We start from the raw sequence: 27164 nt of genomic DNA on the forward strand, positions 1-27164 counted from the left end.
CAGATATTCATAATCATGATGACCACTATCAGTTATAAAAAATAATATTCAGTTAAATTTAGTTCAGTCAGTACCAGTGTCTGTTCAGTTAGGAGTAGGATTTAGCACCTAGAAAATGTAGGGATGGCGACTTCGCTGTCAGTTAGTCATAGTCGTTAGTTGCAGTCCTTGTATCCCAAAACTACACAGCTAGCGTAGGATATGAGAGTTTACCTATCAGCTTAGCTTGACTTCCTCTCAGGGGTCACTCGCCAGTTTAGGATTGACACCCTGGTCCTTTAGGACACCAGTTTAGTAGATCTACACAGCCAGTGTTGGTACCTGTGGCATGGTACTGGCACCCTTCCAACTGGGGTTATAGGTTAGACCCCAATTAGCTCAGATTGGGGCATGTAAGTTATATGATACCCCCACAGTCTTACTACAGTAATCAGTGTGTTTTAGTTTAGGTTTGTTTGACCAAGTGTATAGATTTTCAGTTATTCAGTTATACAGATTTTAGTCTTTCAGATTACAAATGATCTCAGTAACATATTTATACTAGGTCTTGTATTCTCTGATTCTTACATATTCATGAATTTATGCTCAGTTATCTCATACATTTCAGTCAGTCCTTATCTCACGTACCAGTATATTCAAATTACTGATCGCATACTTTTCTCAACGCTATGTTTTCTTATAATATAGGTTTTTACTCTCAATTTCCCGACCGCCTTAGACAACTTAGCGTATTCAGTAGAAATAGTGGTGAGTCCTCATCCACCGAGGACATGATTTTCTTACTTCAGTTACTTTAGTATTTTCATATGATCAGTCAGTTAGAGTTAGTTGGGGGGCTTGTCCCATTAACTCCTTAGTTAGTTTAGAGGCTTTCAAACACTTAGTTAGACAGTCAACCAGTTATTTCAATATTATGAATTGTTATCAGATATTTCATACATGTTTTGATTCATATTTCAGTATCCAATTTTAATGTATTTTATCAGCTTATCTTATACATACATATTATATTTAGTGCTCACAATATGTACGAGCTCATAGGTTAGCTTGTGGTCACTTGTGACTGTAAGCACCATTGTCGCGACTAGGGGGTAGCCTCGGATTGTACAACACCGAAAATAGTAAAGATTATAAAGTAATTAACAATCAAAATCATACCTATGAATCTTTTTCATGCCATAACCACCAAAATTGAACTAGATCCTTAACATCATAAGAGAAGAATAAATTTTGAAATCAAACTAGACTCTAATATTATATATACCGGGCTCAAACTAGGAATTTAGTATCATAAGTGAATAGTTAGTGTTGGACTCAAACTAGTCTTTAAAGTAAATACAAGGTAGCGAGTTTTGTCAAGAGTTGGAAAGATATCTATATCATCCTAAGTCTCAATAATTTATGTTAGGCAACATTAGTCCTACTAGGTCTACATGGAGCTAATTAGGATATTTGGCATAAAAGAGGGTTAGTGGGTACACTATTAACCCTAAAAGTACATATTAAGGCAAGTTCTACCTAAAAGATAGTCTAAGGCTTCCAAGTTCAACTAAAAGATGTTAAATAAGTCTAAATAAGTCCTAAGGCATAATTTAACTCAAGGAATGGAGGAAAGGGGCCAATTCTACCCAAAACGACTCTCTAACCTACTAAATGTTCCAAATTTCACTAAGCATGCAACCAAGCCATAAATTCTAATACCATAATAAAGCTTAATATATGATGAAAGTAAGACTAGCCAACCTGGATACCGATGAATCCAGAGAAAGTCCACTAAATTGAAGATTTCCCCTTTTGAGACATATCTCGTAATGCTACGCTATAAAAATAATGATCTACACACTAATATGAGAATAGCAATACTTATATTGCATATAAATGCTTTGGGTCCAAAATCGAGATAAAAATCCCACGTGAGGACCGGCTTGCTAAACACCATTTTGAAACCCCAAAAACATCCCTCTAAGATCAAGGTTAATTTATCATAAAAATGGGTGAAATTCTAGCATGAATACTCCCTCAAAATCAGTCCGCAAAGTATCTAGTATTTTGGTTTTAAATAAAAGAAGTAATGAAGAAAAAATTAAGCAAAACTCATGGAAATTTAGATAAGAAAATGCCCCCAACACGCTCTGCAGTTATCCCAAACACCCAATGATCAAAATCGACAATTATCTAAGCCTTCTAAGGATTTATGGACTTGGAAAATAAAATAAATAAAGAAGGGTCAGGTTCTACATCTATTAATGCTACCATGGGTCCTTTCTTCATGATCACGAGGACCCCATCAAAAATGCAGATCAAATCTTGGCTAGCCCTTTACGAACATGTCTATTCACTACGATCTTGATGGATAAAGTCAGGTTCGATTTGGAGAAGCCTTATCGCAAATAAAAAGTCCAGCACACAATTACGATAGCCAATAAACTTGATCTTTATGAATGCGGCCAAGGTCATAGCAATCAAGATAACCAATTACCTTGGGCTTATATAATGTATCCAAGGGCCTTGTGAATGCAAAGTCCATTCTTGGCCTTCACTAGCAGATTTAGCTAAGTGTTAAATCACCAATTGGATCCATGAGACCCATTTAAAATTTTCTGAACGCAAATAAAATATACTACCCTACAAAATTTTGTACTCCAAACTCAAAGACACCATCAAAATTTCCATCCGGAGTTGTTTCGATAAAATATGGATCCCACACCCAATGATCGTTTAAACAAAAATCCACCCAATAGCTCAAAATTAATTTATAATCCTCACGACTCAAACCAATGATTCTCCTAGACTAAAATAAATGTTTCGGATTTGATAAAACTGCTAATATTAGCATACAAGGCCATTAACCTGAAGTTTAAGCCCAAAACCTAATTATCAATAATGATAACTTCAAAATAGGAAATTGCCTCTAAGAACCAAAGAAACTACCTAGTAATTGAACTGTCAGCTCCACCAAGTCATAACTGGCTTGGGCAGCTATAGGAATGCTCTAAATAGCAAAATAGTGCAGAAATATAGAAAATGCTAAAGAGGGTCATTATAGTGGTGTAGAAAGTGGTCACTAGAATATTGTTGCCTCCAAGGATCTGAAAGAGTACGCTTGAATTCTATAGGTTTTGTTGTCGGTGAGGTAAGACTCTATTAGATCTGAAATAATATAGCCACCGTTAGAGGTATGCCGTTGATTGATTGGTCAAACCCGTTGGGAGGTTTTTAGTCTACTATGGTCCTATATGGTCTTAACCAGATCTATTTTAGGCTAGACCAACCTTACTTTTAAGAAAAATAGGGCTGACAATAATTGGATATTTCCTAGAGATGAAAGAGGAGAAAAATAATAGAAAAAGAAGAGGATGGAAGAGAAAGAGATAGGGTAGAAAGAGACTGAGGGAGTAAGATAAAATTTGATACTTACCTGTTAGCCAAAATTTTAAGGTCACCGACTATCTAGGTTACGTGCTCTTAAGAGATAGAAGGCGGTCCAGTGATGTGTAAATAGTCAGAGTACTTGTGGGAGAGAGATAAAGTTGGTCGAACACCTTGACAGGTTTAGACCCACGATGCTAAATGTTTTATCTTTATTAAGCATAAAGAATAAAAAGACATAAAAATTTGTCTAACTTGAATCTTACCATATATATATATCAAATGGATTTAATAATTGATATTGTGTAAATATTATTTTTTCCTATTATTAGTATAATTTATGAACAAAAAAGGTCTATGTAAGATCTCGGAAAAATCCTAAGTGAAACTCAGTCCCTTAGAGCTTGATAAGGGGTCCCAGACTTAGAAAATTTCAACTAGGTGTTAGAACTTTGTCTTTTATAAAGCCCTCAAACTTTGAGGAATTTATTTACTACCTTCTCGACCTCCGAAAGTTAGTTTTTAAGTTGATTCATGATCATGGGAGTCAATAGTACATTTCGGGTGAGTTTTGACATTTTTGAACAAGCGTAAGGGCGTGTTTGAAACTTCAAAATAGAAACTCAAGGTGATTAGCCCGCGGCGCCTCTCTCAATCTGATTCTAGGTGAAGCCCGCGATGGAGACCAAGGTGCCTCACCCAGAGTGGAGCTCCAGAGCCCGCGGTGCCCTGGCTAGTCCTGTCCGTATATTTTTTGCAGTGTTGTTCTGCATTTTTAAGGGCAAATGAGTTATTTTACTTCACCCCACATCTCCATAACACGGGATTAAAACTCCAAATATCAAAATCACTTATTCTTTTCTCAAAATCCTCTTAAGAACAAGCCCTAGCTTCATCAAGTTCAAGAAACAAACCTCAATAATTCACCTCAATATCCACGAAGTAAGCAATTAAGGTATGTGAAGTGTTCATTCAAGGGTTCCTTCCACCCTTGGAGTTCAAGAAACTATTTTAAAAACTTCAAGTGTATTGATTTCATGAATTCCATGTTGAGTTTGGTTATAATGACTAGTTGGGGTCCTAATCCATGTTTTATTACAAGTTTAAAGTTCCATGTTTGAATCCATGTTAAACCTTTGAATGTGTAGATTTATTATGGTAGTCATGATGCATTACTATGTTGTTCATGCCCACGTATAAGGTTATGCCTCTCATGTATTTGACAAAATGCCTAAGTGAATAAATTGTATAGTGAAATTATAATATGCTAGCATGCGTTTCCATTCATGTGCAAGTCCAAATATATGGCAAAATGTCTCAGTGACTGCATTATGAATAGTTGACTATTTTCATGTTATCAAGAATTTCCATGTCTTAGTATTATCTGTGCTATCGAGTCCTGGGGGTATTTAATACCCATAAATTTAGATGTTTACCTAGAGCCAGTGTCAGTTACAAAATAGTATCAGTCATGCCATGATCAGTAGTACTCTTAGTCAATTATGAAAATCAATAGAACTCAATCAGTTACAGAACTTAGGAAAACTTAGTAAGCTTAGTATCAGTCCATTTCAGTTCAGTAGATCAGTTTAGTATCTTCAAGTTAGGAGTAGGATTCAGCACCGAGTAAAGCCAAGGATGGGGACTCACCTGCCAGCAGAGGGTATAATCCTTAGAAGCATTCCTTGCATTCTAGAAATACGTAGCCAGTATAGGTTGAGACATCAACCTGCCAGTTGAGGGTTGATAAGGTGTCTTACCTTCCAGTTGAGGGTACCACCATTCTCATTTAGAGCACCTGCTAGATAAGGGTGACTCAACATTTGTCTTTACCCGTGGCACGGTACTGACACCCTTCCAACTAGGGTTATAGGTTAGACCCCAAATCAATTCAGAGAAAGGGTATGTCGATTAGATGATACCTCCCACAGTCTCAGTTTTAGTTCCAGTCTCAGTACAAAACTCAGTTCAGTTCTACAAAAATCAGGACTGTCAGATATAGTCACTCAATTATCAGTAATACAGTATTAGTAAACTCAGATATTAGTAAACCAATGATTCAGAACTCAGTATTCAATCTTACCATGATCTTAGTTACAGTTTAAGAATTCATGCATGTACTCTCATTCAGTTATGTTCATGTTATTCAGTCAGTAATTGTTTATGCATATGAACCCATGCACATCAACCTACCCCACTTAGCATACCAGTACATTCAAAGTACTTTTATCTTGTGCTATGATGTTTTATATCATAGGTTCAGACGCACAGCCCTCGACCGTACAAAGCATCCCAATCCATCGATGACAGAGTTAGTCATAAGTTCTCATAGTTCGAGGATAGATTTATCATTCCAGTTATATCAGTACTTAGTTTACTTCAGTAGTTAGAGTTAGTTGGGGACTTGTTCCATCAGCTCCTCTTCAGACAGTAGCAGCTTTTCAAACTAGAGTATTTAAGATAGATGTATCAGTATTCTGTTCTCAGTATGGATATTCAGTACTTACTTCATATTTGAACCTTATGGCAGATTTCTTCCTAATTTCTGCATAATTACAGTATTGTTATCATTTATTATGGCAGGTGCCAGTCATGGGTTAACTTGTGGTCCTTTGGGATTATGAGCACTGTGTAGCGTCCGGGGTACAGACTCGGGGTGTTACAGTCTAATTGAATACTTTGCACCCTCTAAATAGGAGTGTGCATACTCTAACAAATGCCAAATTGTCATAGTAAAATTAAATTATTTAATACCATAATTTTAACATCACATTTTTTATACGTTGGTATGGATTTTAAAAAGTTTGATATCTAGCACAGTTAGAAAATATCAATTTACCAAATAGCGTATCAAAGTATTTAATTACATACATAATTGATATATACTCTTTTCGGTCTCAAAATACTTGGTATGTTTAGTTTTTGTACAAATCTTAAGTAAAAATTAATAAGGGATATAAATTGACTAATATGACCTTATTTAATCTTGATTTGATGTATATTCTTCAATTTATATAGATATTGTTGAAAAAAATGGTTAATTGTCTCTTGAATTCTTTAATATACAAACTATTTTGATACAACTCTTTAGCAAATATGCCAAGTAATTTAAAATGAGTAAAGTTGATGTCATGTGATTAAGAGATCATGGGTTCAAGCCTTCGATACAGTCTCTGTTACAGAGTATTCGGTTAGACCTTTTTATTAATAAATTATACTGATAAATAGGAGTGTGCATACTTTGATAAATACCGATTATCATAGAAAAATTAAATTAATTAATATCGTAATTTTAATATCACATTATTTGATACGTTGGTATGGATTTTAAAAAGTATCTCAATTTAGTAAGGATAAGAAAATATATATAAACCAAATAACTTATCAAAGTATTTAATTACATACAAAATTCATATATACTATTTCCATCTCAAATTACTTGGCGTGATTAATTTTTGCACAACTCTTAAGGAGAAATTAATAAGGAGTGCATATTGATAAATATGACCTTATTTAATCTCGATTCAATGAATCTTCTTCAATTAATATGGGCATAATTAAAAAAAAAAGTGGTTAATTATCTCTTGAATTCTTAAGAAAGCCAACTATTTTGTGACAACTTTTTAGCAAATATGCCAAGTAATTTGGTAAAGTTATTGCCATGTGACCAAGAGGTCCATGGGTTCAATCCTTGATTTTTGACCAAGGTAAGTCTATGTACAATAGATTTTTATGGTTTGACCCTTTCCCAAACCCTGCATATAGTGGGAGTTTTACTGCATCGGGATGCCCTTTTTTTGCCAAGTATGTAATAACCTGAAGTGTGAAATCTTGGATTTATTTTATTTGACTAATTGTTTCCTACCCCTTGTTTCTACATGTTGATTTTTGTGTTGGGAATGGTTGACACAGTTCTCGATGTGATCGGAAGTGATTTGGGAGAGTTTGTGGTTTTATAGAGGCTTTAAAAATTTTATAGTTGACTTCGATCAATATTTGATTTTTGATTGTCAGATGGAGATTTAAACAGTTTCATTACGTTTTGAATTTTGAATTTGGGTTAGTAGCGGGGTTAGTTCGAGTTAAAAGCCTTTAGTTTACATTTTGATCATCCATTTAAAAACTAGTAAAATATGGATTAAATAGGCCCTGGGGGTTAATTTGTTGAAAACAATATTCTTTTAGAAAATTGGGCATCATCATTGAGTCAAAAACTTCAAAATTAGATTGGTAGCATATATGGTTGTGTCAGTGAGGTCCAAATCAAACCTCGAGGATCCATTTAGAGCTTGATTGGCTTGCACCTAAATCAATATTTGTTGATATTTCGTGCAGCTGCTTAAGCAACCAAGTTCCACTATAGCGGCAACCTCTTTAGCAGCCCATACCACTTAAGCGGGAGCCACTTTTGTAGCCAGGCAACACTTAAGTGGTAGTCACTTTAGCAGTAGCCGCTTAAGTGACTATTTAGTTGCTTTAGTGGTAGCCACTTAAGCGGCCATTTAGCTTCTTAAGCGACAATCATTGTATATTACTCCTTTTCTTAATTTTTTAACATTTTTGGATTTTGGGCTTTGGGTTTGGGTAATTTTTAGGGTTTCCATAACCATCTAATCTTGGGAAAGCTACAAAACCTTAATTCCATTACTTTTCATTAATTTATATCATCAAAACACTCTTTTGTTTGTTTTAAAATGGGATTTTGAATATTTTCTAAAAATAAAATTTAAAATAGTTTTTCTTTGATTTATACCTCATTTTAAATAATTTTCGCATGGGATTTTAATTTTAGATTTCTTTATCCTTGGAGAATATATTTCTAAAATAAAAATTTGATTTTACCTCTTTTGTTTACAAACTAGTTTTTGACCTCATTCGGATCCGACTCAAATATGGGCACTATGAGTATCATTATATTTCATGCAATATTTGAATGTTGAAGTTAATTCCGAGGCAATTTAAAAGAGGAAAGCTTCATGTTGAAGCACTTTAGGCTTGGATTTCATTGTTTTATGATAGGTTATGACTTAAATTCTTTTAAATTGAGTTGGATAATTAATGTATAAGTAAAGAATGTTATGAGTTGGGGAAAATAACTATAGGATTTATATTTTGAGATTATTATTACTGTTGTGTGCTCGAGTGAGAGCTTATATTTTATTGTTGACTTGGGATATCTGATATTATGTATTGCTCGTTTGGGGGATTTATTTGAAATTATTAGCCTTATCTATGCACTTAAATGCCTTTATTCTAGATAAAATGACAAGTGCGGGACTTGCATTGTTGTTATAGGCCTAATTGAGCATTGATTGTCTTTATCATGATAAAATGCCCAAGTTAGGTATTGGTATGATATTAATAATGTCCTATATGCATATTTATACCGATGGTGACTAATTAAAGCTAATAATCCTAAATTTTAGACATATTGAGTTGATTTCTAAACTGAATTATATATGTATTGAATGAATTAGATAACTTCATACTAATTTGATTGTGAGAATTACATTTTCATTCCATACATATACATCCATGAGACACTGGTAGCATTAAGGAACGCTACTATTGAAATAAAATGAGACGTGTTTATAAAAATCCTCTTCGTTAACACAGGTCAAAGAGGTGGGTTGAGATTTAAGATATGAGATATTGTATATAGGTTAAGAAACCCCTAATGGATCTGACCTTGTGAGTTGTAAGCTCAATAGGTGTATACAAAAAGGCATATGATGACTTTTACTATTCATCTCATCATCATTGCATTGCATTGCATATGGATCTTTCTTGATTTATTTAGTTTTTCTTGACCTATACTTAGCTTACGCATATTTTTCATGTATATTTGTGTTATTTTATTTCAATATTTGAATTAGAATTGTTAGTGGAGATGGTGTGAACTACCGTTTGGTAAATTTTCTATTTGCAGGTGATATGCACATATCTTTCTTTATTTATATTATTTTAGCTTTGCTCGGTTGACCTATGGAACCTACTAAGTATAAGTGGACCGTACTCACTCCTACTGTGCCCTTTTGGTGCAAATCCTAGATCAAGTACGACATAAGGAGTTTGAGTTTGTGCTATTGATGTGGTGACTTTTTGAGGTACTAGAGCACTCTAAAGTTCAGAGTTCCATTTCTGGGACCTCATTCTATCTTTATTTACGTCTTTATGTTATTTTTAGCGATAGAATATTTTCAGATTATTTTATGAATTAGATGCTCTTATGTTTGTTGCAATAGATTTTTGGATTTTATATTACTTCTTCAGATGTCCTCTTTAATTATATTTTGCATTGGCTGACTTGCTCCGAACTTTGGGCCATGTCATATGGGCACCTCAAGCACACAAGTACCGAAGGTCACCCCGTAACCCAACGTAAACACCTCCTCAAGTAATAGGAGTCTAAGGAACTCCAATTCACAAGTTAAGATCACAGAATAATATCACCAGTCAACATTAGATTCATTGTAATAACTACTCATGCCCAAGTTCACAGTTTATCACTATACCTCTATACAAAACCAAAGTCAATAAATGTATATATCGAGACATGCCGCCGACTATAGCCAAACCAAGTATTAAAGATAATAAGCCTAAATATAAGGATTAAGAGATGAATGTCTTCCGAATTTAAGGAAGCTCACACCTTCAAGTCAATACACAAACCGCTTGATCGTCTAATCACTGCGCAGGAAAAGAAAAAGATGCTCTGGGCCCTACGTTGCATAGGGACGTAGCATCCGGAGATGGTTAGCGATTGGAATGCTAGCATGTAACTCAAGGATAAGTGATAAGGCAACATCATCAATCAACAACAAGTCAATATATTGCATTTTATTGCATTGATACACTTCTCCATACATATTGATAAAATATGTAACCTAATAAACAAAAAATCAGCAACTAAATAGAAGAGAGATGAACTAGAGACACAAATTCAAAGAAAAACAAAAGAAAATTGCATTAAACATAAAGATACATAGTGAGACATAGACCTTAACCAATGGATAGCACCAAGGTGTGTATCAAACACCAAGACACACACAACCAATTAAGGTAACACCACACTCTTAGGTAGACACAAAGGAATTCAATATCCTCAAGCACCCACCTTTCTTGAAAAAATGTCAACACAAGTGAAAACCAACACTTAGTATTAACACTAGTTTCAGATTCTATCTCTTAAGGAGAAGAAGAAGACTACAATTTAAGTGTATTCAATCAATTCATCAAAAACTAATGAAAAATTAGAAGCTAAGTGTCTATTTATAGTTACTATAAGACAAGGACTAAAATGCCCTTAATGAGGGCTTAGGAGAAGGAGCCTCTTCAGTGTAGCCTTTTGGAGTGTAAAGACCACCATGCCCTTAATGAATAGGCTCCCCTTGAGTGTAAGAACCCCTTCTCCTCTCTTCAACTTGAACAAGGCTTTGAAATGGTTCCAAAAGGTCTTCAACCACTTTGTCAATCCAATCTTGGTCTTTTGAGAAAGTTTTGTAATCCTTGTGCTCTTTTCACTTGTATCATCCTCTCCATCTTGAAAGGAATTTGACCTCAAATTCACACCTTGCAAAACCAAAGAGAGGGAAAACAAGCACACAATCCTCATGGTATGAGGGTTAGCATTAGTACCACAATTTATATAATCACGCCAAGGGGGTACACCTTTAGAATACAACAAAAAATCCTTTGTTATGATCATGAAACACTTACTACGAGCAACACAAAGGACATAGCTAAGGTAAACATCAAGAAAAGAGGAGTGCAATATGAGACTAACCCTTCCGCACCTTAATAGGGTACTGGGATCAAATGGAAGTCCTAGACAAGGATCTAAGCTGAGGTTAGCCATTCCTTTTACTAGACTATCATACTCATAATTACCTAAGAAAATCACCTTTAAGTGAAGGCTGTTATTCAAGACTAATGGGTTGTGCCCTAAAAGTCCTCTTCCAAAAACAAGCACACATTTATTCACAAGTGTTCCAAACACATAACCACTATCAGAAAAACTACTGGCACAGTTTTTATCACATAAGCTCAAAGGGTCATATCCAATATCATGGTCAACATTACAAGATTGAACAGTAACCTGAGAAATTTCAATCATACCATTCACTTGTTCAAGTAGTGAGCTATTCTTAGGAGAAAATTTATCATTATACATACTCAAAGTACTATCAAGGAAGGAAGCATGTACTTCTACACTAGATATACCCGAAACCACATCACCTTGGATACTAACAGCCACATCATAATATTTTAAACATAAGGGAGTGTAGAGTGTACCATATTTACCTTGGTTTGTACTAGGGCAACCCACTTGCCTTGAACACTTGGCCAAGGGTGCAATTGGAACACCAACATGTTTGGGAGGGACTTCTTTTGGATTCTCCTTTGGAAATATATCATCTTGTACCTGCACATAAGAAGAATCAATGCTAGGCAAAATGCTAGAATTTGGGTTAGTGAGTAACAAGGGCCCTTTATGGGAAAGGCCCACAATCAAGTATTTCTTTCCCTTTTCATCCTAACTACCCAAGACCTCATTTTCCATTCCCCTTTTTCTTTGTTCCTTAAATCCTTGAATTTTTCATATATTTTATTCAGACTAGATGGTGGAAGAGGGAAAAGAGTAAACTTTCGGCCACCATGCTCAAAGTATACCTACTAACCCTTCCATCATGTTTAGTGGACTAATCAACTTGCCAAGCTCTACCCAACAATAAATGGCATGTTTGCATTAGAGTTACATCACATAACACTTTATCCTTTAATTTCCCAATTAGAATCGAACCAAGCATTATAGAATCACCTTCAATTCCACATATTCATTCAACCATTGTATCTTGTACGAATTTGGTAAGGTCTATTGGAAAGTTTCAAGTAGTCAACCATGGTGACACTAGGAATGTTAACACAACTCCCACTATCGATAATCTTTGAACATACATCCCCTTTAATAAGGCACTTGGTGTGACAAAGATTCTCTTTGACTTGAATCATCCAAGGCCTTATTAAACATGGTTCTTCTAGCTACATAACTAGGGATTTCACATTCACCCTCACATGACAAAACCTCTTTTTCATCTTCTTCATTTTGCAATTCATCAATTATTTTCTCTCTATCTTGAGAGTTTTCAACATTCTCATCCTGTTCAATTCCCACCTCTTCTCTAAGAAATTATAATTTTCCCTCCCTTAAAATCACTGTTCTCTAGTTTGGGAACTCACTAGCCTTGCACCACCATCCTTGACACTTAAAAAATTGAAAACCCTTAGAAATGAAAGAAGAAAGATTATTACTTTCATGCTTTGGAAGATTCTTTGGGGTATCCCTTGGGTCGGGTCCTTTAGCATTAAATTGAGTCAATTCTTTGTCTTTAGACCAACTCGAGGTTGATGGATGAGTTTTAGACCTTTGGGCAGCCTTGTCATGGATCTCTTTCTCAACTTCTAGGGTGGCTTGGAAAATATTATCAATTGTTTCAAACTTATGGAGAGTCAAGCGTGAAGATATGTTCTTGTTTAACCCTATTTTGAAGCGTATGACATCATGTTGGACTTGTTCACTCCGATGGACAAGCTTCCAAATTAGTTGTTGAAACTTATCATAATATTCCATGGCACTCATGCTACCTTGCCTCAAGTTGTATATTTTGGCAAGGAGCTCATGTCTATAATGCTCTGGTACAAATCTTTCTCTCATTAGCCTCTTCAACATCTCACAAGGAGATGGTTGGCCATCAGTCAACATATTGTCAAACCTCTTTGTGTAATCCCACCAAGTGTTTGCATATCCTTCAAAGTAAGCAATATCATAGTAACTTTTCTTTTCTTCTGAAAGATCATTCACTTGAAAAATTTTTTCACAAGAAGACTCCTAAGAAATGTACACTTCTGGATCACTCTCACCTTTGAAAATTGGAATGCCAACCTTGATTGAATTTATGCCTACCTCATGGTTTCCATGCCTTATTTCATGCCCTAGGTTTCTACCATGAGGCGCTCTTTGATCATTCCTAGCCCACATCTCTTCTTTAATCAAATAGTCATCATTAGGAATACCATAACCCTCTTGTACCACTCTACCATAGTATTCAATGTGGATTAGATAGTTTCAATTTTTTGGCATTTGGAAAGGAGGGTAAGGTATTTGGTTATTTAGTACTTGGATTACAGGGATTGGGTTTTGTGGAGGGTAATGTCTTTGTTCCATTGGATTTGGAGCTTCGTTGTTGCATTTTGTAGAGGTATTTGGTTTTATGGGTGGAATGACAACCTTTAGTCAAGTGGATTTGGAATTTAATTGTTTGAATTCGGTGGTGGAGTTTGGTTTCCAAGTCCTTCTTGTTGGACTTGGTTCATTTGAGGGTGTAAAGGTCTTTGTAGGTTTTAGTTTAGTCGTGTTGGGACTTGGTTTTGTGGAGGTTGTGGAGGGTAAAGAATTTGGTGGAGGGTCTCGGGTGTAATAGTCATTGAGGAGTTATTGTCTTTCACACTAGAAGATGAATAGTAGGGATGAGGAGTAGACGACCGTGATTTTCTTTGACTCTCAAATTGATTAAGCCTTCCACTCATGGTGGACGCCTCACCCTTCAACAATCCCAAATCACCCTTCATTGATCCCAAATCACCCTTCATTGAGTCCATATCCATTCATACCATCTTTAGTTCCATGACAAGAGCCTTAAGCCAAGCCAATATGGCCCCACCAACATCATTTTCCAAGACTTGAGAAGTGATACCCTCAGATTCCATTGCTCAAGTACCTAAAAGAAACAAGAAACCCTACAAAATGAACAAACAAGTTAGTTCAAATAGCCTCACCAACTCTCTCACTCTTGGATTCTTACCTCTCACTTGGTCTTACAAGTATTGAAACTTTGGATTGTACTTAGTAAGTGATTGAGGGATGAGTCTACTTTGGCCCGGAATTGATTTTTATTTGAGAAGACTCAAAGAAAAATATTTTTCATATTTGAACCAACAAGATACTACGAATTACAAAACGATAAAAGCACACAAAGAATGATGACCCAAAACAAAAGGACTCTAAACTAATTATCAACCTAGTATATAGTTATTAGTTTGCTAATTAGTGATAGAATCAACACAAAAGAAACTAGAAACAACAAATTGAAACTTAGAGATCTAAATTAAAGCTTAATTCAGTTGTTTATACAAGTGATGATGTGGAACTATGTGATTGGACGTCACTTTTCAAAAATTTCAATCCTCAATTTTCTTGTCTCGACCAAAAAACACCTTGGGGAAGGAGTGTGATGATTTGAGGTGGAAAATGCAAGTTTGGAGCCTTTTCAAGCTTCAACTTGAATTTGAAATGGATTGGTCGCCCCCCCTCCCCCCGTACTTTCAATTGTACTTGTTTATTCCCTTTGTCTCTTTCTTCTTTTGGATGAATTAGGATATGCTAGGGAATATTCTTGTACAAAAAACTAGTACACTCTCTTTCTTCCCTCTTTTTGGATCAAACAAGGTCTTAGAATATTCTTCTTCAATAGGATTTGAAGATGATGGAAGAACAAGATGAATATTCAAGAGTTGACCAAGTTTGACCCCTAGGTAAATGAACCCTAAATTCAAATTTTCTTTTAGATCTAGGTTCCATTCGCCAAGCCAAGCACAACCAACAACAAATCAATCAGAAAACGTCCCAAATATCACATGACACACAAGCTCCCACCTCTAAAAGCTTCAAACATGTTTTCAAAAATGGTGGAATGTACAAACACAATCGGATCTTGCTCCAAACTTAGATCTACACTCCTTTAGTGCTAGTGATAAAGGATCTAGCACTAGAAACTATCAAAACAAGCTAAATTTGTGTAGATCTAACCTTTAACTTTCGTATCTACAACTTAGACATGAAATACAACTTTTTAATGATTTTTCTTGACTCTAGACTCCTTTTTTTGTGGAGATTTTCTAATGATAACAGTAAACCAAGACTTAGAGTTGAAGAAAAAACCCTAAAACCTGGCTCTCGATACCAAATGATACAATATCTAACCTAATAAACCAAAAATCAGCAACTAAATAGAAGGGAGATGAAGTAGAAGACATACATTCAAATCAAAAAGATAGATAGTGAGACATAGACCTTCACCAATGGATAGACAGTGAGACATAGACCTTCACCAATGGATAGCACCAAGGTATGTATCAAACACCAAGACACACATAACCAATGAAGGTAACACCACAATCTTAGGTAGGAACAAAGGGATTCAATATCCTCAAGTGAAAACCATCACTTAGTATTAACCCTAGTTTTGAATTCTCTTTTAAGGAGAAGAAGAAGACTACAGTTTAAGTGTATTCAATCAATTCATCAAAAACTAATGAAAATTAGAAGATAAGTGTCTATTTATAGTTATTACAAGACAAGGACTAAAATGCCCTTAATGAGGGCTTAGGAGAAGGGGACTCTTGAGTGTAGCCTTTTGGAGTCTAAAGACCACCATGACCTTAATGAATAGGCGCCCCTTGAGTGTAAGAACTCTTTCTCCTATCTTCAACTTGAACAAGGCTTTGAAATGGTTCCAGAAGGTCTTCAACCGCTTTGCCAATCCAATGTCGGTCTTTCGAGAAAGCTTTGTAATACTTGTTCTCTTTATGCTTGTATCATATATGCATATACCATATACCATTCAAGATATCAAGGCTCATCAACATTCTCAAACATTCATTCATTAGGCATGAAATTGGGGTCTCCAGCCCTTCCACACTTGTAGATTCAATAATTTACACTAAGAATAGGACTTCAACCACAACCACATATACTTAGACAAAGGACTTTAACCATGCTTTCTCATTCATTAGCAAAGTACTTTAACCACATACACAATTATTCAAACAAAGGGCTCTAGCGAAACACACATCCAATTGGACAAGGGATCTCAACCACATGTCCACACATTGAAATTGGAATTGGACTTTGACCTTATGCTCCTATATTAGGCAAGGGACTCAAACCTTATGAAATACTTTGACTTTAACCACAACCTGTTCTATTCATCAAGGTTCTCTAACCTCAAGAGATTTGTTTAAGCAAGGGACTTTAATGTCAAGCATTTTCATTGGGCAAGGGACTTTGACCTCCAAGACTCTTCATAAGGGAAGGGAATTTGACCTTAAGCCATTTATAAGTCAAGGAAAATTTACCTCAAGCCATCACAACCATTGTTAGTTAACATTTGGGACTTTACCGTATGCCCATGCATCATCGTCCATTCAATACAACATTTCAAGGACTTTATCCATTTTAACCAATTAAACATTATTCATGACCACATAGTCCTTATGGGAGCCTTCATTTCTTATCCATTTAAATAGGCCAATACCTTAATTCAAATAATCACACAATTCATTTTATGGTCATCAAGACCCTCACAAGACATTTATATTTCACTAGCATTCTTATACCATACTTTAGTTTAATACACTATTCAAGTTCATATTTCATGTTAAGGGAATTCAACCTCTTATTGGTCATTAACTTAACAAGGTTATCATCACACCTGACATGGCTTACAATACCTTTAACAACACCATTATCAATTACTTATACTCATTAGGACATTGCTCTAGATCAATACACCAACAACATATTACTAGACAACTCACTTAAATATTTTCACAAACACCTTATGTGTGTACCTTCAACAAGGCTATTTTCATGGTAGATATAATCAAGATTAGGGTTACTCAAGACCCTCTTGTTAAAAAACATATAACGAGCACCCACGTATGCAATCTCCCATCAATAAAATATAACAACACAAGTATAAGAAAGAATCATCATTATTTATTGTTAGGTAATAAAACCATTTTTATTTGATTCAAAACCATCATGTACACTTACTAATTCAATTGTGAAATACATAGGTTTAGACTTATTTAAATAGGGGAAGAGATAAATGCCTTAAACATGATGATACACCAACAATCTTGACTCTTTCTTGCCACTAGATGAAAACCTCCAAACCCTAGCCTTCAATCTTGCTTCAAGAAGCCTTTCGAGTGTTTTGGAATGTTTAAGTCTTATAAATGAAGACTTAGGAGGATGCAATGCCAAATATATAGAGAGAAGGTTTAGGGTTTTAGGCATGGGAAATGACCAAAAGGTCCTTGTTTAAAAGCTGGAAAGTCTACTCATGTAGGGGTATGACTCCCCCTCACGGTTCCTATGGCAATCATGACCTAGGGTAAGAGTGGTACCCTAACTCGTACCCTAGGCTTGTCCTAGCTCAACCACACTATTGTGTGTATGAGAGGTTACCTTTTAGTCATAACTAAAGGATACGATTCATGTCCTAATCATGAGCTTCACCCATAACAAAAATAGTCCATCCTAGGTTAGGTTTTCACTCCATATGACCTTGTAGTATACGACCCGTATGTATGGTTACGAGTAAGAGATGGCCTTGTCGTATAGGATACAGTATGCTACCTTAACATACTTATCAAGGTACAAAATGGGAGGGGGAGAAGGGTACAAATCATGATCAAGGGTACAACTCAATCTCCAAGCCGTACCCAACTCAGAGATACCAAAAGTTGTTATTTTTCAGTGGATTAAAGCCTAGGTGTTTCAATTCTCCCCCAACTGGGATTATTTATCCGTGAATGAAGGATAAGACAAGAATAACACAAGCTAACACATCAACATGCCTTAACCCAACCTTTACACAAGTTAGAAACCAAAACACAACAAGAATGCAATACAACACATATCATGATCATCATCAATCAACCATTTTAGTTCATTGGTCTTGGGACACCAACCTATTACTTATCCAACACGTACTCATTTCACTAATTAGGGATTTCAACCAATCAACTCATCAAAGATATAGAGCAACTCAAAGTATTGGGGACTTTACCCCTTTATCTACCTAGAACATGAATCAACTCAAAGTATAGAGTTAAACCAATCACAACAAGACACATAATTTCAAAGCATTATGGTCTTAAACCCATGGTCCAACAAGACATAATTCAATTCACACAGTGGGAACTTTAATCCATTGTCCAACAAAGACTTAAATAAATTCAAAGCTTGGGGAATTCAAACCATCACCTATCAAGACATACATCAGGGTAAGGAGATTAAAACATACCTCCATCACAAGCTTTCAAAATAGGAAATAAATGCGGATAGTTAGACTTCATGTCCTCTTTCTCCTCCCAAGTAGCTTTCTCCGACTTTTGGTTCCTCCATAGAACTTTTACTGAAGCCACTTATTTGGCTCACAACCAGCAAACTTGCTGATCCAAGATCCTCATCGGGATTTCCTAATATGACGAGGAGTCTGTGATACCAACATCTTTTGAGGGAATAACCAAGGAAGGGTCACCCACACATTTCTGCAACATAGACATATGGAAAACCATGTGAATAGAGTTCATATTAGAAGGAAACTCCAACTCATAGGCAATATTGATAAACCTCTTCACAATCAAGTAGGGGAAAACATATCAGGGACTAAGCTTCCCTTTTATGCCAAACTGTATCACTCCCTTTATGGGAGACACTTTTAAGAATGCCCAATCGCCAACACAAAACTCTAAGTACCTACGCCTCATATCCACATAGGAATTTTGGCAACTTTGAGCGGTTTTCAATCTATCATAAATCACCTTTACCTTTTCTAAGGCTTGGTGAACTAAATCAGGGCCAAGCAACTTACCCTCGCCAACTTCGTACCACCTGATATGAGATCAACATCTCTTACCATATAATGCCTTAAAAAGTGCCATGACAATAGTAGAGTGGTAGCTATTATTATAGGTGAATTAAATCAAGGGAAATTGGTCATACCAACTACCACCATTATCTATTGCATAAGCCCTCAACATATCCTTCAATATTTGGATAGTTCTTTCCACTTGCCCATCCATTTATGGGTGCAAAGTGGTACTAAGGCACACTCTAGTACCCAAACCCTTTTGGAAAGACTTCCAAAAGTAGGATGAAAATTGTGGACCATGATCCAAGATAACAGAAACTGGAGCACCATGCAAATTCACGATCTTCATAAGATACAACTTAGCATAATCCTCCATCGAGAAATTTTTCCTCACGGGCAAGAAATGGGAGGACTAGGTTATTATATCAACAATGACCAAAATAGAATCACATTGATTTTAGGATCTAGGATGACCGATAACAAAATCCATATTAATTGCCCCTACTTCCACTCGGGCAACATATTCTCTTAGTATAGGCCTCCGACCTCAAGTGTTCAACCTTTTTTTATTGGCCCACCATATACTTGGCCACATAGCTAGCAACATCACACTTCATATTATTCCACCAATAGAATTCTCTAAGGTCATGATACATCTTGGTGGAATTGGGATGAATAGCATAACGAGCCCCATAAGCCTCGGCAATGACCCTTTCCCTCAATCCATCAACGTTGGGAATGCATAGCCTACCTTGGTACCTTAAGATACCATCATCACCAATCACAAAGTTTGCGACCTTGAGTTGACCCACATTACTCTTGATCTTCATTAAGTAAGGGTCCAAGACTTGCTTTGCCTTTATCTCAACAACAAGAGACGATTGAGATAACAAATGCATAAATGAACCACCATCCTCAGAGTCCACAAGTCAAACTCTAAGATTAGACAATTGGTGAACTTCTCTCACCAATTCCTGCTTATCCTTATCAACATGGGCCAAACTCCCCATAGACAACCTACTAAGAGCATCAGCGACTACATTAACCTTACCGAGATGGTAATAAAGACTCATATCATAGTATTTCAATAGCTTAAGCCACCTTATTTTCTGGAGATTCAACTCTTTTTAGGTAAATACATATTGAAGGCTCTTATGATTGAAAAATATATCAACATGAACATCATAGAGATAATGCAGTCTAATTTTAAAGCAAAAACCATGAATAATAATTCTAAGTCATCAGTAGGGTAGTTCTTCTCATGAACTTTCAATTGCTTAGAAGCATAGGCCACCACCCTACCATATTGCATCAACACATAATTAAGACTGATAGGAAAAATGTCACAATATACCACAAAACCATCACTACCTTTGGATAAGGTTCAAACTAGAGTCGAAATCAATTTATCTTTCAACCTCTCAAAACTACCCTCACACATATCGAACCATAAGAACTTGACCTTCTTTAAGGTCAATTTGGTCAATGGGGTAGCTATAGTGGAAAAGCTCTCCACAAACCATCAATTATAACCAGCTAGACCCAAGAAGCTCTGAATATCAGTTTGAGTCGTAGGTCTAGGCTACTTATTAACCTCTGTAATCTTTTAGGGATCCACCATGATACCTTCACTAGAGATGACATGACGAAGAAAAGCCATGGATTTTAACTAAAACTCACACTTGGTGAACTTGGCATACAAATGATGATCCTTCAATGTTTGTAATATGGCATGGAGGTAATCTAGATGATCCACCTCACTCTTAGTGTATAATAAGATATCATCAATAAAGAGAATGACAAACATGTCTAAGAACAGACAAAAAAGCCTATTCATCAAATCCATAAATGTCGTTGGGGATTGGTCAACCCAAAGGACATGACAAGACGGGTTCTAAAGGCAGTCTTAGGGATATCCACTTCCCTAATTTTAAGTTGATGATAGCCAAATCTAAGATCAATCTTAAAAAAATATTTCGCACCCTAAAGTTGATCAAACAAATCATTGATGCTAGGAAGCGGATACTTATTCTTTACGGTCACTTTTTTCAACTAACAATAATCAATGCACATACGAAGGGAACCATCCTTCTTGCACACGAATAATACGGGGGCACCTCAAGGAGACACACTAGGTCGGATAAAGCCCTTATCTAAGAGGTCTTTCAATTGTTCCTTACATTCTTTCAACTCTATTGGGGCCATTCTATAAGGAGTAATAGAGATCGAACGAGTGTTTAAATCAAGATCAATCCCAAAATCAATTTCACTATTGGGAGGAACACCAGGAAGATCATCGGGAAACACTTTGGGAAACTCATTTACCATAGGGATGGATTTTAGAGAAGGATCTTTCAAGTTAGAATCATTAAATTAGACTAAATGATACAAACACCCCTTTGAAATCAACTTTCGAGCTCTAAGATAAGAAATAAACCTTTTCTTAGGCACTAAGGAACACCCTTCCCGTACAATGACTGACTCATTAGGGAATTTAAACATGACCTTATGGGTTCGACAATCAAAAGAAGCATAAAATGAATACAACTAATCAATTTGTAAGATAATATTAAAATAACCATGTCTAACTCTATCAAGTCAACAAGAGTATCTCTACCGCCAATAGATATCACAGACACCCTATAGACTCTCTCAATAATCACAGAGTGTCCCATTGGGGTAGAAACTGAAAAAGTAACCAAGAGACTCTCGGGACCACAATCAATATGCACAGCCACATATGAGGTCACATAGGAAAGGATAGATACTAGATCAAGCAACCAATACACATCACAGGAGAAAAGTCTCAATATTGCCATGACAACATCAGGAGATGCTTCAAAATTCTGGCAAGTAGAAGCAACAACAAACATAGCACCCTTTGGTGTGGAAGCAGACGGAGTAGCAACAAAGGCCCTGTTGGCCTAAGAAGCATATAGAATGGGGAACTCACGTTGTATGTTACCAACTTGACCATAATGAAAGCATCTATTTTACCCTTTCTTACACTGACCATAATGACTCTAACCACAGAATCTGCAATAAGGGTTGGGTAGAGACGACTGGGCTCCACTAGTCTAAAATTAGGCACCCTATGCTCGAGACCCACCACTAAATTGGGAGTGACGACCACCCAAAACTTTGGGTAAGGAGAGAAAACACTAGCTGAGGAGAACAAACCTGAAATCCCTCACTTCTTTCGTGACCAGTTGCCACCATCTCCACTACTACTCTCGAAAGTCCTAAACTTCCTTGCCTTTTACTCAAATCAACTCAATTTTTCTTCTCATCTTCTACTTGTTGCATATACACAATCAATCTAAAGATATCTATGTTTTCAATTAACAAAGCTACCTTGATTTTGATAACTAACTCTCGAGATAATTCCAAGACAAACTTGCACATTCTAGCCCTTATGGTAGAGACTATCTCGGGAGAATACCTTGACAATTGATGGAATTTTAAGGCATACGCTTGAACTGACATCCTCCCTTAATTGAAGTTCACAATCTATTCTACCTTTTCCTTTTTCAACTCTTCAGGAAAGAAGCGGTAAAGGAAAGCCTCAGAGAAATCCACCTAAGAAGCCAGACTAGCATCAATACCCCTAGACAACTCCCACCCTTCATACCACTGGTATGCTACATCTTTTAATTGGTAGGAAGCAAGATCAACAACCTATATTTCTGAAAGATGCATCATTTGGAGGATCTTCTTTTGTACCGAAGAAAATAGGAGGGCTCAACCTTATAAATTGGCCAATTCTTGTGGCCTAAAAAATCCGATAGTCAGAGCATCACGCTCATTTTAAGAGGCTACTAATTAAGTCAAGAGATTGATGGAACAACAAAACTCCACATTAGTAGCATCCCTATAAGGGGATGAGTCAGGGTTAGTGGGTGGAACCCCATGAGGATGGCCAGATATCGCACCCCTAGCCCGAGTATGAACTCCAAAAGTTGAATGAGTTTCATCCATAGGACCCTCAGTAGTGTTTACCTGAGTCTTGGATCTCTTTTAAGGCATGATCTAAAAGACAGCAAATGAAATCAGAGGAATTGAAGACCTTAGACTTTATAGCTTGAGATTGAAATACAAGAAAGGGAAACATTTCCTAAAATGTCTCGTAGCCCCCCTTTCATGAGTATGGTGCACTTCATACCCATTAAAAAACTTTACCTAATATGGCGTTATGAACACCCAACTGACCATGAACCTAGGCTCTGAGACAAACTTGACACTCCCCAAACTTTGGGCCATGTCGTATAGGCACCTCAAGCATATATGTATCGGAGGTCACCCCATAATCCAACCTTAATACCTCATCATGTTATAGGAGTTGAAGGAACTCCAATTCACAAGCTAAGATCATAGAATAACACGAACCGCTTAATCATCTAATCACTACACAGGAAAAGAAGAAGATGCTTTGGGACCTACGTCGCATGGGGGCGTAGCGACCGAAGATGGTTAGCAATTGGAACTCTAGTATGTAACTCAAGGATAAGTGATAAGATAATATCATCAATCAAAAAAAAGTTAATATATCACATTTTATCACATTCATGCACTTAACCATACATATGTGTATACCATATACCATTCAAGATACCAAGACTCATAAACATTCTCAAATATTCATTCATTAGGTGCGAAATGGGGGACTCCAACCCTTCCACACTTATAGATTCAACAATTCACACTAAGTATAGAACTTCAACCATAATCCCTTACACATATATAAAGGAATTCAACCATTCTTACTCATTCATTAGCCAAGAACTTTAACCACATATAGAATCAATCAAACAAAGGGCTCTAGCTATACATACATCCAATTGGACACGGAATCTCAACTACATATCAACATATTCAAATGGGTATGGAATTTTGACCTCATGCTCCCACATTAGGCAAGGGACTCCAACCATATGCCATACTTGGATGTTAACTATAAGTCATTTCATTCAGCGAGGTTCTCTAACCTCAATAGATCTCTTTAAGCAAGGGATTTTAACCTCGAGCATTTTCATTGGGCAAGAGACTTTAACCTCCAAGCCTCTTCATGAGGCAAGGGACTTTGACCTCAAGCCATTTATAAGGCAAGTTACTTTGATCTCAAACTATCACAACCATCAATATTTGATATTTGGGACTTTACCCTAAGCCTATGCATGATCGTCCATTCAATACAATATTTTAAGGACTTTATCTATTTTAACCAATTCAACATTATTCATGACCGCATAGTCCTTATAGGAGCCTTTATTGTTCAACAATTTAAATAGGCTAATTCTTTCATTAAAATCATCACACAATTAATTTAATGGCCATCAAGACCTTCACATGACATTCACATTTCTCTTGCATTCTTATACCGCACTTTAGTTTAATACACCATTCAAGTTCATATTTTATGTTGGGGGAATTTAACCTCTTATTCGTCATTAACTTAAAAGGGTTATCATCATACCTTACATGGCTTACAATAAATTTAACAACATAATTATCAATTATTTATACTCATTAGGACATTTCTCTAGCATAATATACCAACACATATTACTAGACAACTCACTTAGACATTTTCATAAACACCTTTTATGTCTGTACCTTCAACAAGGCTATTTTCATGGTAGATATCATCAAGATTAGAGTTACTCAAGATCCTCATGTTAAACAACATATAATGAGCATCCACATATATAATATACCATCAATAACATGTAACAACATAAGTATAAGCAAGATTCATCATTATTCATTATTAGGTAACAAAACCCTTTTCATTTGATTCATAACCAACATGTACACTTACGAATCCAAGTTTGAAATACATGAGTTTAGACTTATCTAAAGAGAGGAAGATATACATGCCTTAACAAGATGACAAACCAACAATATTGACTCTTTCTATCCACTAGATGAACACCACCAAACCCTAGCCTCTAATCTTGATTCAAGAAGCCCTTTGAGTATTTTGGAAAGTTTTAGTATTGTAAATGAAGACTTAGGAGTATAAAATGCCTTATATAGAGATGAGTTTTGGGGTTTTAGGCATGGTAAATAACCAAAAGGTCCTTGGTTAAAAGCTGGAAAGTCCACTCATACAGGGGTATGACCCCCCCCCCCTTATTGTTCCTATAGAAATCGTGATCTAGGGTAAGAGTGGTACAATAAATTGTACCCTAGGCTTCTCCTAGGTCAACCACACTATTATGGGTATGAGAGGGCACCTTTGAGTCATAACCAAAGTGTACGATTTATGCCCCAATTATGAGCTTCACCCATAACCAAAATAGTCCACTCTAGGTTAGGTTTTCACTCCATATGACCTTATAGTATATGACTCATCTGAATGGTTACGCCCAAGGGATGGCCTTGTCATATAGGAGAAAGTATTAAGCCTTAAAATACTACTCAACTTATTAAATGGGATGAAAAGAATGGTTCAAATTATTATAAAGAGTATGACTCAAGCTCTAAGTTGTACCCAACTCAGAGACACCAATGGTTGTTGTTTTTCTATGGCTTAAAGACTAGGTGTTTCATTGTCCTAACTTTATTCTAGAGTATCATCTTGCCTTATTTCTTATTATGTTGAGATTTTTTTTATTTTGGGTAATAGGCTTACTTGCCAAGGTTGGGTCGCGATAAGTACTATCATGACCTCATTTTTAGGTCATGATAAATTGTTTCAGAGTGTCAGGTTCAATGATTTTATATGAATAAGCATAGGATATCTAATAGTGTCTCATGAACAGGTATGTAGACATTAGTATCTATATTTGAGAAGCTACAAGATATCATTAGGAAAAATTTCTCTAATTTGATTCCTTTTTATGCAGGTTGTTCATACCTAGTATTTTTAACATATGTCCTATTTTATTCTATAAAAATGGTTAGGACTGGGTCAAAAGATGCTAGGGATACTAAGCTGACACTTGATATAGAAGTCCTTCTAGGGGACGAGGCAAGGTTTATGGTCGACCAAAAGTTAGAGGAAAGGCAAGATGAGCTTTCTAAGACAGAGGACTTGTTTAGGAGTCCTCACTTAAACTTGAGGTTATGTATTTTAGAGTTGATTATTAAATAGAGGATATGTGGGATAGTTTAGGTTCCACAAAGTTCAGTGGACACCCAGTGCTTTAAGGTTTCTTGGTCTATTTTATGAGTTGTTTCGATAGTGTTTCCTTGAGTGTACATATTTTTTCTTAGACTTCTAGTGATATTACACAATTAGTGTCGGCATCTGTTTATGGCATCCCTACTTCTGGAGTACAACCATATTTTTTGGTACCCTACTTATGGACTCTTTTCTGGCAAGACCTACTCTTTTCCCGATTTCTTTGGGTAAAAATATCTATTTAGATAATCAAAAGAAATTTAAGAGGTTTATTCACTTGGGCCTGTCCAAGTGTAGTTGAGCTATTAGTGAGGATTTCTATGTGTTATATATTGATTGCTAGCAGAAACTACATAATCTTGAATCCCTTAAGACTCATAGAGTTTGTTATACTACCTATCAATTGATAGATATGGCTAGGGATTAGTTGAGCTCACTTGCTACTTCCAGGCCTTTGGATTTATCGGCTAGGACATTGACTTAATTTTTTGAGTCCTTCTTGAAAAGTTTTGCATCATATATCTTGCGAGATCAGATAAGGGATGAGTTTGATTATTTGGAGTGGGGCTCCATGTCAATTGTAGAGTATGAGAAACATTTTTACATATTATCCAAGTGTTTAACCACTAGCAACTTTATCGAGTTTAAGAGTATTTAGAAGTTTGTGAGGGGGTTCGATGGTTTATATAAGTTGGCTACAACCAAAATGGTAGATTTAGGAGCTTATTTATAGAGTATTATTGAGCATACCAAGTTTATTGAGTCTATCATCTAGGCTACTCAGGTAGGTACCAAGATGGTGCATACTCAAGGCAAGTTTAGTCCTATAGTTATCATGGTAGGCCATTTTCGACCGCATTGCATGGATCAGGTGGTAGACCTTTAGGTTTTTTGGTTTTAAGATCTAGGTAACAGGTCATGTTAATAGAGGTTCTAGGATCATCCCA

This window comes from Capsicum annuum, chromosome 9 (genome assembly GCF_002878395.1).
Source record: "Capsicum annuum cultivar UCD-10X-F1 chromosome 9, UCD10Xv1.1, whole genome shotgun sequence".
Taxonomy (NCBI): domain Eukaryota; kingdom Viridiplantae; phylum Streptophyta; class Magnoliopsida; order Solanales; family Solanaceae; genus Capsicum; species Capsicum annuum.